This window comes from Arvicola amphibius, chromosome 9, assembly GCF_903992535.2.
Source record: "Arvicola amphibius chromosome 9, mArvAmp1.2, whole genome shotgun sequence".
NCBI lineage: Eukaryota > Metazoa > Chordata > Mammalia > Rodentia > Cricetidae > Arvicola > Arvicola amphibius.
In genome coordinates this window covers 74,707,818-74,727,171 of record NC_052055.2, presented here as the reverse complement: position 1 = coordinate 74,727,171, position 19,354 = coordinate 74,707,818, and the positions used below count along the sequence as shown (strand labels likewise).

Genomic DNA, 19,354 nt, shown 5'->3' with positions numbered 1-19,354 from the left:
ACACACATGCGCGCGCGCGCACACACACACACACACACACACACACACTCAAGCACACCTCTACTCTTTAGGGCAGAAGTCTTCAGTGGCTGTGGTTTACAATATGCATGGGATTTCTGTCATTGTTTGATGCTTGGAACCCCACTGGACACCTGTCAAACAAAGTACTGAGGAGGACATCACCTGTTGTGAATCACCTGCTTTTAAAGCTTTCCAAGTGTCTCGTGCGGAGTTGAGAATCCTTATCTTTGGAAGTATGTTCTAGAATCAACCTATGTGGCCAGAACTATTCTTTGTTAAAATCAATCTAAAACCTCATTTTGCATTTCATGTTTTGAACAAAACCAAACAGGGAACCCTTCCTCTTCCAGAGGGTGTGTGCGCACTCATGTGAGTTTTCTGGCTTAGTTACAAAGGCCCTCTTTGCTTATGGAATAGCCGACAGCAATTGGTAACAGGACTGATCCTCATTGGTTAGTCAACTGCCTTCATCAAGCCTGAGGAAATCCCAGGCGTGTATGTTATTGATGTCAGTGAGCACTAATTTTGGAACCAAACACTGGATCCAAATCCTGGCTCTGACACGTGTTAGATGAATGATCATAGATAAGTTGCATCCAGTTTGTCTGACACTGATCATATTTGCAAACCTTCTTTATGGTCATTAATAACAAGAGCATAACTATGGAGTATAAGATGCCTGAGTTCTTGGTGTTATTCTAGCATGGTAATTACTATCATCCTTTCACTCAGCCCTTCGTTATCTATAGTTCCCTGAAAACCATGCAGGAAGTAGAAAATTTGGTATTGGATCATATTTCAAATAGACTTTGACTAAAATTTGGGGACGTATTCTGCCATTAAGACATGATAAAACCCACTTGAAGTTAAAGGTCATTCTGCATGCGTTATGCCTTCAGAGGTTCAAATCCATTTTTTTAATAAGAGCTAAGTAGAAATTAGTTCACCACATTAACTCAATTCATGACCGTTCTGCAGCAAATTTTGTACAACAAGGGACTTGGGGTTACATATCTTTTATCTTTTTACATTACCAGTGTAATGCCTCTCCATTAGTAGTGCAAACATTGGTCAGGTGAGTTTTATTTTTAATAGTAATGTTGGGACACGAATGTGTGTGTATATGTTGACTAACTTTGAAGGTGGCTTTCGAAGTTCTTAGGATATTTTTAACCTCTTTGAAACGTAGGACTTCAGAAAAACCTTGACTAATAAGCCAGTTATAAAAATTACAAGGCACACACAGATGTGTTAGAAGGCTGTGTTGTGAATTTTGAGAGACATTTTTGAGAAGTATCATACACAGCCACAGCTGGGCTTTTAAATAGCTGGGTTTGGGAAGGCAAGAAAAATATTTATCCTCCACTTAAATAAGATACTTGCAGTTGAAATGGAGGAAGTGCAGAGATGGTATATACGCTTTCCTGAGTGTTGGCTAAGAGGGAAAGAACTGGTCAGACAACAGAAGACTAAAGAGGGGCGCAGATACTTGGAATAAACCACCAGATCTCCTTGACGACACCTAGGAGAAAGATAATGGAAGTTAACCTACTCTTTGAGTTTGGTTATCCCAAATCTGTGATGGTCCCAGAAGCTCAGAGGTCACTGTGGCTGGTGGTGGTTACTCACGCCTTTACTCCATCCCTGAATTTGGGAGGCAGAGGCAGGTGGATTTCAAGGCCAGCCTGGTCTACATGGTGAGTTTCAGGACAGTCAGGGCTACACAGTGAGACTGTCTCAAAACCCAGAAAAGTAAACAAATTAAGTAAAATAAAAAGAGATGACTGGGTATCCAGTGGAAAGTCTGATAAGCTAAAAGGCTAAAGAAACTTACAAGAATGAATTAAAACACAAAGTGTCTTCCTGTATGCTAACCTTATACACACTTCTTCCTATCTCTCACCTCCTCTGTACTAAAAAAAAAATTCTAACCACACCTATTTTTTTTTAATTTTTATTTTGAGAGGCCACAGTGTGATAGCATTCTATGGCTCCCAGCTTGATTTTTTCTGTAGCCTAGGTATTACGGTGCATGCTGGTTGTACAATACTAAGCTTCTTATTGCCTGTTTTTAACAATGTGCATCATTGTATTGCAACATTCTGGGTCTGGTTCTTAATTTTAGGAGCTAACAAGCCTGATTCCTGGCTGCCAGATCTTAACAAATGCACAGTATGGAACAGTCCGCCATCCATAGCTTCTCTTTGAGGTTTGCCAAGTCAAGCAAGAGACCTGGAAAGCAGGGGGCATAATTAAGACTCACTCGTCACATTTTCTGGTGGGGAATTGCTTTCCCTGTGTATTGTGGTACTTCTGGGGATTCAGGACTTTGCCCCAGGAGTTAATGGACTCTTAATGCGTAAAAATGACTCATTTTAAATGGTTAATGTTTCTTCTTGTTCGTGAGGCTGAGAACACCTACATTATGCTGCCTTTCAAAGGTTGGCATTCGTGTGGCTTTTTGTTACCCCCATCTAGAACAGCTGGTCCGGTATTAACCATGGTAGCCACTGTCGAGTCCATCCTGAGCCTGACTCTTTCTTCATCTGAGATGTGCATTCTGCAGGCGTTCTAAGACCAGTGTCTAAACTGAACTCATATCTTCCAGAATTGTGTCTCTTCTAGGCGTGTGCGTTTGAGAGAAGTAACTAAATGGTTGAATGGGATTTTTACACATCCTTTTAAAATTTTTAAAAAGTGCACATGCACACACACACACACACACACACACACTCCCAAGAAACTGCAACTACAGGAAGTCAAGGGTTGCCCAGTGTTGAGTGTTGATACTGGGTGCTGAACTCCAGTCCATTAAAGGAAAGCAAGTGCTTTAATCTGCTGAGTCCTCCTCCCAGCACCTCTCCACAAACAAAGCTATTTTTTTTTTAAAAAATGTAACACTCTTGCATTCTAAATTGTGTTACCTTTCTTTTGCCGCCTTTGACTTCATTTTGTGTGTAATTTTATCTAAATTTTGTCTTTGATTAAGGGGAGATGACTCAGTAAGTCAAGTGCCTGCCACACAACTTAAGGTCCCAAGTTCAGATGCCCAGAATCCACTTAAAAAGTGGGCTGGTAATCCCAGCATTTGGGAGGCAGAGGCAGGGGGACCTCTGGAACCAGCCTGTTGTACCTATTGAGTTTAAGGCTAGCCAGGGTTACATAGAGAAATCCTGTCTCCCCTCCCCTCCCAAAAAGCAAATAAATAAAACCTCCCTAAACTTTGGGTTTGGGCTTCCTGGGTCCCCCTCTGCTTCGTGGAGGGTCTTTCTCTCTGAGTGCTTGTCTGTGTGTTTCCTCAAGCTTTTCTTGACCACATGGGAAAAAGTATGTCCCGGCCAGGTGCACTTGTGACCCCAGAGCTGGGGCAGTTGATAGAGGCAGGAGGATTCCTGAAGCTTACTGGCTAGCTAGTCTAACCGAATCAGTGAAGCACGGGTTCCGCAAGATACCCTGCATCAAAACTAGTGGTGCAGAGTGACTAACATCAACCTTTGATCTCCTCACACGTGTGCACCCAGCGTGCACAGATGCATATTCCTACTGCAAGAAGCCTGCTCATCTTACACTGCATGAGCACACACACATATACACCACATTTAAAACACACATGTGTGTAATATATATTGCTGTATTTATACATACAACACATTTAATATATATGTATATAATACCATAATTAAACACACACCACACATTTACCATACCATATCTATACACACACATATATTTGTGGGGTTTTTTTTTTTTTAGTCTGGCTTTTCTGCATATCCCTGGCTGTCCTGAGACTAACTCTGTAGACCAGGCTGGCCTTGAACTCAGAGCTCTGCCTCCTGAGTGCTGCGATGAAAGAGTTACCTTATTTTTTAACGAATACCATGAGGACTACAGCACCCATACTTACAAAGTACACTACAGATGCGTGCTTTTGCCATTTTCCAGAAAACTTTAATCCTATTTATCTTCTCTCATGTTTGCTTTCATTGACAATATTAGGGGTCTGGGGATATAGGTCAGTGGCTGGAGTGATTGCCTGGTGTTCGGGCCGTCCTGGGTTCCACCCCCAACACAGTGGCACATGCCTGTAATCACCGAACTCCAAAGACAGTGGCAGGAGGATTGGGAGTGCAAGGTCATCCTTGGTTATAGAGAGAGTTTGAGTTCACCTTTATTCTGTCTTTAAAAATCGTCATCATCATCATCATCATCGTCATATTAAAGATGTTTAAAAGAATCTTTGTGCTATGAGCACACTGCCCTGCAAAGCCCGATGAGCGTGTCCTTCCAAAGTCAGGGTCTGTGTTGCGCTCCTTGGCCCTTCTCTGTCGTCTTTTCTGCAGCCCCGATATCGCCCTGGAACAGCTAGGAGATGATGTGGATTTTATATTTAAAATTATCTATTTATAATTTATATTTAAAACTCTCTATTATCTGAGAGTTTATGAGCACAGTCTGATGCTAGGCACTTTGGGCCCTCAATTGAGTAAGGCAGTCAAGGGAACTTACAGTTGACTAGAAGTAGCTCACAAAGACCTGTGTCATCAAAGAGCGCGGTCCAGGAGGACGGAGGGAGAATGTACTTGCTGTTCTTGGAAACAGCCATTAAAGTTCCGGTCAGAACAGGGGTGTGGAGTTGAGTGACGGGCTAAATTCCTTGGTATGATCAGTGTGAGGACCCCGGGTCCACCACTGCACTTCTCTGCCTCAGTTTCTTTGTGATAAAACATGATGCTCGTGGCTTGCTTTGGGGATGAATGTGGCGTGGCTGCCAGAAAGCAGTCCATGTATGTTTATTTCTTTTTAGATGGAATGACTTCCCAACTTGTTCCTAACCAGCTCCAACTCACACGCATAATGGGCCTTTTAAATCCCGAAGGCTGGGGTCACATAGTTTTGGGCAGGGAGGCTCAGCGGGTTTCCAGGCTGCTGGAAGTGGATGTCAAGGCGGAGTCGCCTGGGTTCAGTGGCCAAGGACTAGAAAAAGCAGCCGACTGTAAATATTTATTCGTTCCTGCCCCAAAGAGTGAGTGCTTCTAGGCCGCCTGGAATGCTTCCCCTCGCGAGGAAACAAAGGTGTGTGTGGAGATAATGCTTTCCCCTTTTTGGCTCTCAAGAGAAGAAGCATGACATCACATTAGCTGGCTGAACCTTACTTTTTCTTCTTTTCCCCTCCTTTTTTTTTTTGGCCCCTTGTGAATGCAGAGAGGCTGAGTGAGTGTAATATTTGTTGATGGTCTTTTCTTTACTATCCCCTTACCCTTCCTTCTGTGAGGTGTGGGGGTGGAGTAGGGACCAGTTTTTTTCTCCACAGGAAGCCCGGGGTGAAATCTGTGTGCTTGCATGGGAATTCAAGGCCATGCTCTTCACACCTGAAAAGCTGCTTACCAGAGCTGACTGGCCATGCTCTGGGATGTAGAAGACAAGGCGTGAGAGCAATGGCCAGTAGCTCACTTCTTCAACACTCTGATACCATGATTTGTGTACCCGCACTTTTTATTATTTCGTTTTGACTTTTTTCTTTTAAACTGGCTCTCACCGTGTAACTCTAACTGTCCTGAAGTTTAGGAGGCAGAGGCAGGCAGGTCTCTGAGTTTGAGGTCAGCCTGTTGTACACATTGAGTCTGGGACAGTCAGTGCTATAGAGAGAGATCCTGTCTAAAACAATAATAGTATGTTTGATTTGGTTTGGTTTTTATTTGAGTCAGGGTTTCTCTATATAGCCCTGGCTGTCCAGGATCTCACTCTATAGATCATCCTGGCCTTGAACTCAGAGATTCTCCTGCTTCTGCTTCCTGAGTGCTGGGATTAAAGGTGGGTGCCACCATTGCTTAGCATTTTTTTGTTGTTGCTGTTTTTTTCAACAATAATTTTTTTAATTAAGGGGCTGGAGAGATGTCTCAGCATTTAGCAGCCCCTGCTGCTCTTGTAGGATCCAGCCTCAGTTCCCAGAAACCTCCTAGAGACTTACAGTAGCTCTAACTCCTGTTTCATAGGCTCTGATGCCTCTTGGCTTCTGTGGGCACCAGATACACATACATACATGAAGGTAAACATTGTACACATAAAATAAAAATAGATATAACAGAAAGTGAAGTGTAGTAGACCATCCTATGATTCTTAGGAGGTTGATGTAGGAGGGCTGCAGATTTGTAGGTGGCCTAGGCTAACACAGCGGAGGCGAGGACAGGGAGAGGAGGATAGAGACGAGGGAAAGAGGGAGGAAGGAGTGAGAGAAGCATTGCAAGGTTAGCTGATCTAACACGTGACCAGATGCTTGCTGAATGTGGTGTGGTGTACGGGCGGTTGAGCCTGACTGTCTGCTTGCTTCCTCTTTGCCTAGTGACGTAGGAAGGTGAGACTACACTGTGATTTAACAGCCATGGAACTCAGTTGATGTCGTTGTTTCTTACTTGAATGATTCCTTGTCCTTAGGGACCTTTCCGCCTTTCTAGAACCACGTAGAAGAGCTAACCCTCTCCGGATCAGAGTGCTTGGCCATGCTTACATGCTATGTCCCTCCTCCCCTCCCAGCCTCCCCCAGCCCTCCCCTCCCTGTCTTACATAGTAGCCTTTCTCTTAGGCACTGGGCGGCTTTGCTCTAGCAGCTGGGAGAATCCAAGGGCTAGGGAGGAACCGGGACGCTGCTGCTCTGGCTGCTGAGGGGGCCACAGCTCCTGGCTTCTGCTGCCAAGCTGCAGGATGCAGCTGTCCTTATCTATGGGACTAGCTATTTTCAGAAATGCAGTGAGCGTGAGCTGAGGCAAATACCAGCTGGACATTTCAGTTGACTTTTTATGGATTCAAATGAGTTTGATTTTTTTATTGTTTGTTTGTTTGTTTTTATGCTGTATTGTTGTTGTTGTTAATTTTCTAGAAAATAGAACTTATTGTCTTCAGGCTTAAGGACCTAAGACCCAAGCTGTTAGCCAGACTTGCATGGACCTAGGCCCTGCTCTTCTTCGCTGTGTCACTTAAGGGTCATTTAAGGACGCTGCTGAATCACAGGGTGTGACTGTGGGCTCTGGGGAACTTCCAGTGTAGCGAGGGAAGACAGTCCAGAGGGATTGCTGAAACATTCAGGCTCAGGTGTGCGCGCAGGTATGTTTCATGTTGCTGGCCACGGGGTTCGAAGAGCCAGGTCAGCGAAAAGACTTTAGACTTGTAATGGCCTTTTGGGCTGGCTTACTTATTACCATATCTCAAAGTCTCCTCTGAACATGGTGGCTCACATCTATATAGTTCCAGCACAGGAGGCTGAAACAGGAAGATTGTCAAGAGTTTGAGGCCAGCCTGGGTTCTCCAGTTCAGCCAGGATACACAGAATAACCTGTCAAACAAACAAGTCCATAAACGAAACAAGAGCCACAAAAGTTCTCTACCAAGTTTCATAGTTATTCCCGCTAGTGCTGCAGGTACTTGCTGCTGGCCTGATACCAGGCGAGGAAGAAAGGTGGTCCCTGCCTCTCAAAGTACTCCCTCTCCAGGATGAAGGCAAGCGTGCAAGGACTGGTAGTTACAATTCACGGGCATGAGCAGGTGTTCCATTGGAAATGCATGTGTGAGTGCATAGTATCAGGACATTCTCAGTCCAACAAGTCTGGGAAACTAAAGCTGATGCAGGCTTGTGCATTTTAGGACAGGATGCTGGTTTCACTCAACACTGTGCTTCGGTCTTCTTCCCTGAGACTTCTCTTCCTACCAGCAGGCAGTCACATCTGCCTGTTCGCAGTAGGGACGTCTCATCCCTTCGCTGTTCCAAACAATGCGTGTTTTCTTACATCCCGTTTTCCGTGACTCAGTAGCAAGCTTTCCAGAAACTTAGAACTGGTCCATAGTGAGAACGGTACAGAGGGCGAGGTTCCGGTGTCGTCTCCACATCAAATGCAGGGGCTTGGAAGTTTGAATAACATGTAATGGAATAAAGAAATACAAAATTTGGGCTTTCTCTTGGATAGAGTTGAATTTTGTTTCCCACACTCCCTCCCTTTGTGACCTTGGGCAAGCCAGCTTCTGTCTCCAGGCCTCAGTTTCTTCCAGACAGCTTTCTAAAGCTCGCTAAAACTAGAGGGGTGTATGCACCCAGTTCTGTGTTTGACGAGGATAGAGGGGTGCGTGCACAGTCTGTGTTTGACGAGGATAGAGGGGTGTATGCACCCAGCCCTATGTTGACATGGATAAAGGGGGTGAATGCACAGTCTGTGCTGACATGGATCTTTGTGACTCTGCTCTTTCCTTTTAGAACAATGAGCCCATAACGGAAACAAGGGGAAGTAGAGCAGCATTTGCTCAGCATCCGTCCACCACATTTCAGAAGGTTTCGCCTCTGCTCAGTGAGCAGTGTATGTAGGTGTCGTGGTTCCTAGCTGTTACTGTTTTTCACTGGATTCTAGCTTGGTCATAAGATGCACTAGGGTGTGCCCCGAAAACAAGATAAAAAACACCACCAGTTGTAGTTGAAAGATACAGCCCTGCTGTTGGATGTTAAAATGTGCCTCACAGAACCAGTGAAATACAGAAATTGAATTTGCCCTATGTATAGATCATGAGGAGAAAAACTAGAGAAATAGATTCTTTCTTTAAAAAAAAAAAAGAAAACTACTTCTGCCCCCATGTGTGTTGTATGGACTTTGCTTTGATGTGGTTTGTGTAAGGACGCACATAGGAATTCACATCTTCCTAGAGACCAGAGGTTGATGCCAGTGACCTTTCTCTGTCGCTCTCTACCTTGACTGTGTGTCACAGTCTCTCCCTGAACCTGAAGCTCACGGATTCAGCTAGGCTGGCTGGCCAACGAGCTCAGGGATCGGCTTGTCTTCTACCAACACCTGTGGCCTTTCTCATGTGACTTCTGAAGTCCAAACTCAAGTCCTCACGATTACATTTTACGGACTGAGCTAGCCCTTCCACCCAGAAACAGAGTCTTAATAACGCTACATGTAACACTCACGCGTACTTGGATGCACACACTTTTTATTATTACTGTCATTATTCTATTTTTATTTTATTATTCATATTATTTTATGGTTGTCATTGCTTTGAAGGGTAGGGTTTTTTATACAGGTACTTTATTTAGTAAGCATTAATCCAGTGTCGCTTGTGTGCTGAGCACCGTACCCAGCACTGAGACACGCCCTAGACAGTAGCAAAGGACAAACCTGCGGGCTGTCCCCTCTGTGCTGTCGTGTTTGTAAGTAGGACAAGTATGTGGGACAGATGTTTAGACTATCGTCTTTGAAACCACTATGGAGACATTAAAGTGGACTTTTGAAAAATCTTCCTTTTACTCCGGGCTAGCACCGGACCCCAACACTCCCCTCCCCTCCCCGCAGATGGTGACTCAGTATCCCCGAAAGGCTAAGTATGTTACTGATGACACTTTCCATCCTTTCAGTCCCCACCCTTACTGGCCTTCTCCAAAAGCTCACGGGAAGAAATCAGAATCAGTATTATAGAAAAAGAGTTTCTTTAACGCTTATTTCACCATCATAACGGAAGACCACGTTTTATTTTTCTGAAGCCCAAACACGTGTAGAGACAAACTGATGGCTTCCAGCCTGGCCAGGCTTTGATCCTGCATTTCACGACGGTCCTCTAATCAATTACAACCCTATGTCACTAGCCAGTCACTAGCTCATGGAAAAATCGCATCTCGTCTGATCTGAAGTAGGATTGATTAGTGTGCAGCCGTTAATTTCAACATTTTCCTTGAAGGATAGACAATATCACTTTGATTTTTCTGTAAAAATCACCCCTGGGGAGACATCCACTTACCTCCAGGAGTGAGTCAGAAAGAGCAGAATCGCCTATCATTAAAATAATTCATTGCCAACAGTGTGGGGGCGGGGTTATTTTGTATATTTATAATCCCATCTGTAGGCAAGGTGCTCCTGAAAGTGGCGGAGAACATAGAGGATGTACATAAGTCTTCCTCAAAGTGAAATCCTGGGTGTCTTGGCATCTGCTTCAGGGAGCACTGCCAGACCCGGCAGAGAGCCTGTGTGCCGTCCTTTGAGTTGTGAACAGTGTGTGATGTTCTGATCTGTTCTGATCCATGAGGGACATACGGCTGAAGGAGATGGTCTACGGCACAGGACAAATGTCCTCAAGAAATAATGTGCACAGAGTCAGAGACAAGCCATTTGGCATTAGGAGGAAACTGAGGACTTTAAACATGTGCAGATGACTAGCTTTAGGCTGGCAGAGAGGAAAGGGCATGGCGTGATGCATTCTTCTGGTTTCGGGACTGTTTCCCTTCCACACAGATACAAACCCTAGAGCACGCACTGCTGGTGATAGCCACTCTAGCTAGGGTCGAAGCCACCCAATGCCAGAACAGGTGAGGTCAGCTGTGGGCATCTACACACTTATCAAAGGAGCGAGTCAGCTTTGGCTGCTGCCCTCAAGAATGTGCAGGCTGAGACTGTTTGTTCCTGCCTATTGGTACTATGTACATATAGACTCAAGGAGCAATGCACAGGAAATGATCATACACTGGCTAACCGCTATGGGGACAGTCAGAGTCGCCGAAACCTTGAAGTCTCAGAGGGCCACCGTTAGGGTGGAAACCGGGTGGTTGAGGTGATAAAAGCACAACTCAATGAATTTGTTAAGCAATACTAATCTGTCAAGCTCCTAAAACCTAATGGAGTACCTCTGAAGTGGCTCAGTGGGTAGAGGTACCACACCTGGGGACTTGAGCTCCATCCATCACTGCAGGGTGGACGAGAGAACCAACTTCACATTAACTGTCTGACCCCAACATGATCGCCGTTGGATAGCAGGTCCTCAGGCAAGCTTTTAAGAAAGCTTGTGCGGCGTGTTTTCAAGGTTAGACCTGACTAGACAGCACTGAGGGGAACCCCTTATTTCTAATAGCATGACCTCCCAGTGTCCTGATGGTGCTGAGCTTGGCAATATTATCCTAAGATGTGAGTGGGTTCCCACTCAGAACCCAGAAAGCCCGTTTGCTCTCGTCCTCACTTCCTTTATTGAGAAAGCTAGTCAGTGAGTCAGCTCAGTGCCACCACAGCGAGCAATACCCTTGCAGTCAGCAGACACCCGCCCAAGCAGCTGGGCAGGGCTCTGCCTCCCTCCCTCCCCCTGGAGCCAGCTTTTCCTCTGTGCACCGGGAAAAGGAGAGTTCCTTTGCTTAGGGCAAAGATTGACCATTCACACTTTGAGTTAAATGTCATCTTTGAGGTCCCTATTGAAACTAACTCTGAGCAATGGTCAGTATCCATGGATGCAATCCTGCTAACCCCCTGGCTTTAAGTCAGGACCTACATGGCCAGTTAACCACTGGCTAGCCTCCCTACAGTCTTCAGTAAGACTTCAGTTGTAACCAAATCGCGGCTGATTTTCCTCAGCCTCAACTAATCAGGGTGGGTGGAGCTGTCTCTTCACGCAATTTCCCAGCGGCTTCAGGCTTTAGCTAGCCAGGTTAACCCGGAGTTTCTCTCCACGGGGGGTAAACAGGTGCTAAAAGCTTACACTGGCTCCCGGATTCTCCAGTTAGACACATTTATGCTTCATCTGTGGCTTTGCCTGGGCGTTCCCAGGGAGGCCCATCCTGGCTTGTGTTCCTGTTCCTACTCCATCCCATGACCTTCAGTGACTCCAGGGTGAGCAGACATCAGAGGGCCTGTGCTGTCCGCCTGCTAATTGGACATCTCGACTGGAAGTGTCAGCACGGTTCCTTCCTCATGCAATAAATATACTCCTCACATGTCTCCCGAGGAGGTCTGGGCTGAGCTGCGGAGGAAGAGAGAAGGGAAGATAAGAGGCTTGTCAACAATCCTTTCTATTTCAATACACTTGCTTTATCTCTGTATATGTGGCTCTTTCCAATCCATGTTTCCATTTCTGTCTCAGACAGCTGACCAAGTTCTCCCCGAAAGGCTTGGGGATGAATCAACATCATGCCAGTTCCATCTATGTATTTATTTTGTCTGGGGAAAAAAAAAAAAAACTGTTCAGTAAATTTTGCTTATTTCTTGAATTGGGCCCAACAAAAATTCACACTTCAAACGTGGATTTAAAAGTCATTGTTAGGTTGGTTCAGTTGTTCAAAGAGTGTATTGCTTCTGCAGAGTCCCTCAGTTCAAGTCCCAGGGCCAACAACAGGAGGCTCACAACTGTCTGTAATTCTAGCTCCAAGGGATCTGACGACTCTGTGCCCCCCCCCACACAAATAACTAATAATAAAGTGTTTTTCTAAATTATTGTCTCCTTCATTTAAAATTTAAAGGAAACCTACCCCTCCTTTCAATGAAAACAATGTGGTTTTTGCTATTCCTTTTGCTTTTTGAGACTTTAATATAATTGCATCACTTCCTCTTCCCTTGCTCTCTTTCAACGCATGGCTCTGTCTTCCCCCGATGTCTGTTAAGACAACATTATCGCAGGCATTCTTCAGTCTGTGAACTCGGGAGTGGAATAGATTCAGATAAAAATTTTTAAGATCTGGCTGCTAACACCGCTCCTCCTTATCTGAAATCCCTGGAGCACATAGATTTAAACTCCTTTTTAAATTTTATTTAATGTGTAGGCATGTTTTGCCTGCGTTCGAGTACGTGCGCTGCATGTGTGTCTGGTGCCTGTGGGGGTCAGAAGAAAGTATTGAATCATATGCAGCTGGAGTCATCAAAAGTTGTGAGTTACCCTGTGGGGCCTGGGAATCGAACCCCAGTTTTCGGCCAGAGCAATCAGTGCTCCTAACCACTGAGCCACCTCTCCAGCCCTGGGTTTAACTTCTTTACTGCTTTATTGTCTGAGTTCTTGTTCTCCAACATAAGGACCAGTGGGTTCAATGGAGTCAGATATTACAAAATACTGACCTGGCACGGAAGACAGGGCTCAAACTGGGATTCCCACATGGCCATGCAGATGGTCTGAAATCTAATTTCATCTTTATTATATGAGCAGCTGGACGGCAGGAGAAACAAGCTTGAGATAACATCACCCTCCCCACATAGTTGTCATTTTAGACTTATTTGTGACTGTAATTCCCTTTGGGTAGCCCTTTGGTGGAAATTCAGTTTGTTTGTTTTTCTTAACTGGTTCGTCGTGGGTCTGCCAGGGTCTGAAATAGTTTCAAATAGAAAACAAATTATTGGTCTCAATCAAAGTGTGTGGTGTCTACAGAATGTCTCATCCATCCTTTTCTCTTAGGACAGCTGTCCAGCCGGAGGGTAAGACCACTATTGAGTTCCATGCCCTGGCAGCCCCTTCTGACCGACCCTTACCACTCCCAGGGGCCAGGGCAGCTTCTTGCGCTCATGTATTGTTGGTGCTGAGATGGCAGAATCCAGCTTCTCTAAGCATTGTGGGCTTTTGTTCCTCAGCAGTGGATTACAGGCAGGTTGTATAGATTCATCTTGGCACTTTGTTAGAGCCAGTTTTCCAATAACTCCCTCCCCCACCCCCGCTTCTCCTCTTTTCAAAGATGGAGTCTCTTATAGACCCTGAACTTCTGACCCTCCTATCTCCACCTCCTGAGTGCTAGGATTGCAGGTATGTGCCCAGTTCTGTGTGGTGCTGAATGTAAAGCCCAGGGACTTCTTGCATGCTAAATGAGCATACTACCAACTGAACTATACCCCCACTGAGTATGACTTATTTCTTAAAGTTCCCTCTTGCTTACAGGATCTGGGTGGCAAGCTGTTCAACTCATGAAATGGCAATTAGTTTCCGTTGGGATTAGCGAAGGGTGCTCTTGAAACCATTATGAAAAATGATATTTCCACAAGCAAGCTGAGCTCCTTTGTGTTGATACAAGAGATGGAGAGGGAGCATTAGGTGGGAAGGACAGCTTTTGTGTGTCAGAAGCTTCCTTAGAGGCCACCAGGCACCTGTGGCTAGTGGTTACATCATAGAGAAGAGAGCATGGTGATAGCCATGTAGGACATGACGGGGGCTAAGGGGTTAAGTTGAACCATTTTTAACAGGCTGACAAGGAGCATCCAGGCTGCATAATTAGTGCTTCATTGGGCGGGGGGATCACTAATGAATCAAAGTCCTTCATTCATTTTGTGAGCACAGATTGCGCCCCCACAGGGAGATCGTAATTGGGTAGTAACTGACAATAACTCTGGTGAGCCTTAGTTGAGTGAACTAATTGGGGATAACTTGGCAAAGGAGAAAGGGTCATGTGGGGGGCGAGGGTTAGGAGAACAAAATGGCAATAGTAAAGCAAGCAGCGTATAAGACAGTCTGGATGGAAGTAACGTAGAGCTGGCCTAACCTACGCTTTTCAGTTTAGAAATGAAAAAGGAAGCGGGGGTCTAAGAAGGGAAGTGGTTTTCCTAAGACCACACAGCTGATTAATGGGACATCTCCTTACAATGGTTTTCTGGGACTTTTGAGACTTCCTAATTTTATTTAATTCCTTGAGCATTTAAATGTGGGAAGTAGGAAATGTAGGCTGGAAGTGCCTGGGGGCTAGGACAGCCACCTGTTCCTGCCTGCAGAGGATGCAACAGAGGACAATTGGACCACTCAGACCTCCCTTGGTGTCACTGCCAGTCTTGTCAGGGGTAAGGAGGGGAAGGGTTTTCCTTCAGTGTTCACGCTCACCATTCCGGAAGCTAAGGAACATTGCACCCTCCGAGTTGTCCAGGGGAGGGCTTGTCCCACCTTCAGAACAGCAGTGCGGGTATCCAGTTGACCTGAGGACACAGAGTGCCCTTCAGCTTGGAACTGGGAGGGTTGACAAAGACTCAGTGGGAATGGGACAAGAAGGCCATCACTACTGCTTAGATGGCCCTGCCACAGTCCTCAGAACCCAGATTCTCAGACCCCAGACTCCACTGTGTATCGAATCAGATTAGATGACTTCCGTGTTTCTGATACTCGGAGAGGAAACCACAACAACCATGGGGCTATAGGGCTGACTTGGCTATCAGGTCGAGGCAGCTGTTTATCTACCCTCCCTACCACTTTTAATAAGCACCTGGAAGCACTAAGTGTACCTGTGTGGAGACTAATCAGGGGGAACAAGGATCCATTGGGCCAAACAAAATACCATGGTCTGGAAGCACACTCAATAGCACTGTTGTGGTGTGGGCTTCCTGGAGAGCCTTGCTCCTTTACCCTTACCATCCTCTCCTCTCCACCTGTCTCTCCGGCTCTCCCTTCTTTCTCACATTGTGTCACAATGATCTCATCTGACAGTGTTAAAGCAAAAGGAACCACGGCTTTCTAGTGTTTCTGGAGGAGCAACAAGTAGCTGGTGGATACATTTCCTTTCTGGCCAAGTTTCCCCGAGTCCTTTCCTCTTGTTCTCAGAGTGCTCTTCATCAGATGGGGGTGTCTGAGCCCATGGGCCTGTAATGGAAGTACAGAGGGGCTGAGCTGTACACTCTGCCAGCGGTCCTGTTTTTCAACCCAATAAAAATACAAGTTGCCACAGCCACAATAGCTTCAAATTAGCAGAAGGAAAATATACTTATCAGTCGGGATGCTTTTAAAAATAACATGCTTTATTTTTCTGTTGTAAAATGGATATGCCCCCCACAGAGAACTTGGAGATCCCGAAGATACTTAAGGAATAAATTAAGTTACTCTATTGTGATTATTTTGACAACTTTTGTATCGTCTTTTAAAGATGATGAGACTCTCTTCTGAGGAAATCTGGCTTTCTTGTTTCGATGTCTTCTCTGACTGGCAGTGTGGCTTAATTGGGAGAGCCCTGTCTAATATACACAAAGCCCTAGGTCCTCATCACTGCAGAATTCAGACTGTAGCTGCCAGAGGATTGAGAGTTCAAGGTCATCCTCGCTGCATAGTGAGTTAGAAGCCAGCCTGGAGTATATGAGACTGTGTTTTAATAAAAACAAAAAACAAAACAAAAACCCCAAAGTACTTGTCTTCTCTCTTAAGTAATATTGCCACGTTAATATTGATGCTCTTTGTTGCTATAAACTCAAAACACCAAGTCGTGAACTTCCATAATTAGTGAGTAACTGTTTTATTCCACAGAGCCCGACGATTCAGTTTGTTGGTTAGAGACACGCCAGGAAACGCAATACCTAATACAGGCTTGCAAAGCAGCTTTGGGAGCTGGGTTACTATTGGGTAAAAAAAAAAAAAAAAAAAAAGGAAAGGTGTTTCTATGAACTTACAGGAAAAATGCAAGGAACCTCCCTCCAGCTGCATTCCAAATGCAGCCAGCCACCCAAAGCCAGAGGGGGGAGGGGCGGAGTTTTGAGAAGGATGCTGGGCACGTGGTCTCTGGCTCTCGCTATTCTCAGCTATTCTCCACTAGGTAGCTTCAGCGTTGGGGGGTGATGCTGGCCATTCCCTGGGGCACCTTCGTAGTCACCTGGCTGGAGGTAATTACAGTGGCATCAGTCAGGTCAGCACCTTGTGCAATTATGCTGGAAGGCTGCTGCTTAACTTTCCAACTGGAAGCAAAGCTGTTGGGAAAATAAAGATTGAAAGTTTTAAGTGGGTGCAGGAAATAGGTGGGTGGACTTTTACATTGGCGCGCATTTGTGGGTGGGAAGTGCTTTCTTTCTCTTCTCTTTTTTTTTTTTTCTAAGTAAGAACAGTGTGCTACATTGATGGGCTGTGTCAACCAGTGTAATGTCCCTGAGAACCAGAATGCAGACAAATGCTCTTTGTCAGTTGGGGACACAAAGAAGGATATTGGCGTGAATGAGTGACTGCATGCATTTTCAGGAAACAGCGCCCTATGCCAGGGCCTGCTGAATTAAACCTCAAAGCCTGTGCATAACTCCTATCTGGGCATCAGCAGGGCCCTCTAGGGATGCATGATGGCCAGTTCTGGAAGCAGAGTCAGCTGTGGGGGGTGGTTCAGGGGAACATCCCCTTAGACTGTCAGGAGTGTGCAGGAACCAGCGGCCTATGCAGACCCTCAGTCATTAGGCGTTGTAAAAGAGGCAGGCACGCTGGCTTCATGTCTTACATAAGTCTAAACTGAAATCAGAGTCAGTCTTTTGTCTGGAGAGCTTGACAGCATCTCACTTGAAGGGCCTGAGAGAGTGACGGATGTTACCAGGGTGGTCTTCCACATCTTTGGGAGAGTGTATGTCATCCCTGAACACTGTCATGTGTGACTGCTCATCTACTTCCTGGACAGTCATCCGTGTGTGTGTGTGTGTGTGTGTGTGTGTGTGTGCTCTGTGAACAGATAACCGATGAGAAGCAATTTAAGAAAGTTTATATTAATTTATAGTTCAAGGGGATGCAGTCAAGGCGTGGCACCAGGAACCTGAGACAGCTGGTTACCCTGCCTCTATAGTCAGGCAACAGAGAAATGGCTGCTGACACTCAGCTCCCTTCTTCCTTAAAGAACTACTTATTTCATTTTAATTTTTGCTTGTGTTCGTCTTGTGTGTATGCCACATGTGTGAGGGTCCCTGTGAAAACCAGGACACTGGGTTCGCTGGAGCTGGGATTTTAAGAATTTGTGGGTGCTGAAAACTGAACTCTGGTCTTCTGCGAGAGCAGCAAGTGTTCTTAGCTGCTGAGCCATTTCCAGCGCCACGTTCTCCTTTTCTCCCAGCCAGGGAATAGTTGCTGCATTTAGGGTGAGGCTTTCACCTCAGTTAACCCAGTCTCCAGACACCCACATTCCCAGAGGATCATCTGCTAGGTGATCCTAGGTTTGTCAACTTGACAATCAGTAATAACCTTTATACCGGGAAAGCCGATAAAAGCATAAAATCAATGGGCTAGGGGAGCCATAAGTGCCTGATGGAGTTCTAAAGCATCTCTTAAAGTGAAGAGGGCAAATAGACTTGAAATGAACACTGGCTTCCTTGGGGTAGCTGTGTGCTCTCCCTAGGCTTTGGTCTCTTCACCCATGACGCAAGCTCCACCCCCACGCCCACTGCATGTTTCTGGTATAAGCTGTGGTCATTCCTCACCGCAATCCAGGTTCCCGGCTTCTTGCCTCCCTAAAGCTACTCCCTCACACACACACACACACACACACACACACACACACACAATTTAAAAATAAAGAAGATAATTCACATTTCCAAGGTGAAGTTTCTACCTCTTTGGGATATTGCATCAATTTTGTTATAAGGTATCCACCAGAGAAGACCATTTCTGACAGAGGGAAACATCTGGATACGACCTAGGACTCTTTCTGGTTGTTAGAGTTTGGGTTAGACTGAGTCTTTTCTTACCTGTGTGCAGCTCCATGCCCCTGAGGTAACAACTTGGTGTGAGTGTGGCCATTCTTGGATGTGTCTGTGTTGACAGATGTGAAAAGACCCATCATTTTGTCTTGCTTCTTTCCTTCCTTCCTTCCTTCCTTCCTTCCTTCCTTCCTTCCCTCCCTCCCTCCTTCCTTCCCTCCCTCCCTCCCTCCCTCCCTCCTTCCCTCCCTCCTTCCCTCCCTCCTTCCCTCCCTCCCTTTCTTCCTTTTAAAGGAGACAGGACCACAGTCACACAGGCTAGCCCCAAACTTACAGATGCCATTCTGCCTCAGCCTTCCGCACTGCTAGGCAAAACTACCACATACCATCTAAAGACCCATCTGATTTGTAGGCAGGGCCATTCCTTCCTGCATTGCATAAAGAAAGGGAGCACTAGAATTCCTGCATTCATTGTTCTCTGCTTCTTAACTTTGGATGCCACATAACCAGGTCCTGCAGCCTTGAAGCCCCCAGCTCAGTAGACTGTACCTTGAACTGTGAACTGGAATAAACACTTTCTCCCTCCTGTTGCTTTGGTCAGAGTATGTTGTCACATCAATACCATAACAAAAACAATGCCTACAAATGCCCCCTAGTGTTTGCTTTTCTTTTTAGAGCGGTACCTTGCTGCGTTGCTCAGGATGGCACCACACTTGCCGTCTCCAGAGCAGCTGGGGTTGCAGGCACACGTCACCTTACCTGTCTCCTTGCTTTTAATATTACACTTTCTGCTCATGTGTGCTTTGTTTTGTTTTAAGATAGACTCTTGTTAGCCCAGGCCATCCCCCAAATCCAAACTTGGCCTGTCACCACACATGGCTTCACATGTCCTGAAAAGGTTTAAGAATGAGTTGGGGGCAGGGTGTGGTGGCGCACAACTTTATTCCCAGCACTCAGGAGGCCGAGGCAGGTGAGTCTATGAGCTCAAAGCCAGTTTGTTTGGGGCGCATTGTAAGACGCTGTCTAAAAATGTAAATGTGGCCGGGCGGTGCTGGCACACGCCTTTAATCCCAGCACTCGGGAGGCAGAGGCAGGTGGATCTCTGTGAGTTCGAGACCAGCCTGGCCTACAAGAGCTAGTTCCAGGACAGGCTTCAAAGCCACAGAGAAACCCTGTCTCGAAAAACCAAAAAAAATAAAAAATAAAAAAATAAAAATGTGTAT

At 45.8% G+C, this 19,354-nt stretch overlaps 1 protein-coding gene across 1 annotated transcript in view; it reads left to right on the top strand.

Moving 5' to 3' along the window:
* Positions 1 to 19,354, top strand: part of Tnfrsf21 (TNF receptor superfamily member 21) — a 68,339-nt gene that overhangs the window by 46,163 nt on the left and 2,822 nt on the right. The window lies entirely within an intron of this gene.